Source organism: Amphimedon queenslandica, unplaced genomic scaffold, assembly GCF_000090795.2.
Source record: "Amphimedon queenslandica unplaced genomic scaffold, v1.1 AMPQUscaffold_12446, whole genome shotgun sequence".
NCBI lineage: Eukaryota > Metazoa > Porifera > Demospongiae > Haplosclerida > Niphatidae > Amphimedon > Amphimedon queenslandica.
In genome coordinates this window covers 1-1,392 of record NW_003547317.1, presented here as the reverse complement: position 1 = coordinate 1,392, position 1,392 = coordinate 1, and positions in this window count along the sequence as shown.

The following is a 1,392-nucleotide window of genomic DNA, read 5'->3' as shown; positions in this document are numbered from 1 at the left end:
CGTATCAACAATTTTAATGCTGACAACTCACAATGTATAGATGTAGTTGAACTAGTATGACCAGTTGTACTGGTACTGATAGGACTCGCTGTACTACTGGTTGAACTGGTCATACTGGTAATACTGGTTATACTACTAGTGAACTCCATTGAAGAATAAGGAAATGAAGATGAAGATGAAAAAACTACAAGAGAGAGAGGGAGAGAGAAAGAGAAGGGTAATATGTACAGAATGGTGGTGACTGCTTACTTGGTACAGTAAAAGTTGTATTATATAAATTATTGTTAATTCCAATGTCATTAAAAGCTCCTATGGTCAAGTATAGTTCATAATCACCACTTCCTCCAAGTAATTCTAATAGTTGAGCATATTGTGTCACTATTAGTCCATTAAGTGATCTTGTGGCATTAACAATAGGCGAGCCAAATGAGACTGTGTTACCATAGTTACTGTTGCTATAGTTACTTGTTATATTAAACGTAAGACCAGAAGCAGGAGCAGATCCATTATCAGTGACTGAAGCATCAATTAATAAATTATTATTATTAATTGAAATATTGACCTCATTAATAACTACTGATGGAGGACCTAAGGTAATGAATAAATTAATTTTAAAAATATCTTTAACATCACTCCTAAATGTAATTCTGATACATATTGATGTCTTTATGCTATATAAAAAGTTTGAGCTGATTCCAATTTCAATTTTTCAAGTTATAGCCATTATTATAAAAATGCCAAAAATACCCAAGGCTATAGCCCATGGTTTTTTCCACAAAAATGGCTCCAAAATCACCCCTAATTTTTATTACATTTTCTGATACATATTGATGTACTTATGCTGTGTAGAAAGTTTGAGCCGATTCCGAGTTCAAATTTCTGAGTTACAGCCATTTTTTAAAATGAGCCGATTTCTGAAAATTTCCCTGTACTATAGCCCATGGTTTTTTCCGAAAAATGGCTCCAAAATCACCCCCAAATTTTATTACATTTTCTGATACATATTGATGTACTTATACTGTGTAGAAAGTCTGAGCTGATTCCGAGCTCAAATTTCTGAGTTATGGCTAGTCAAAGTTTGGCTTTAGTCACCATTCAACCATTAAAAAATTTGGCCCCAAAAACTCCCATTACTATACTACTGCCATACCTCCAATAAAAATCCAATATGTTACACTAGTGGTATTGTACTCCCCAGCTGCTGTACAAGTGTAGTTCCCCCCATTATCAATAGTAGCATTTGTTACAATAAACTGACCAGACGACTCATCAATAGTAACTATTGTATTATTACTGTTCGGACCAGCTGCTGTTGAATAGTTCAACGAGAGATTATAATAATTGGGATTAGCCAATATCACTTGGCACTCAATAGTAACGCTAGAACCAATA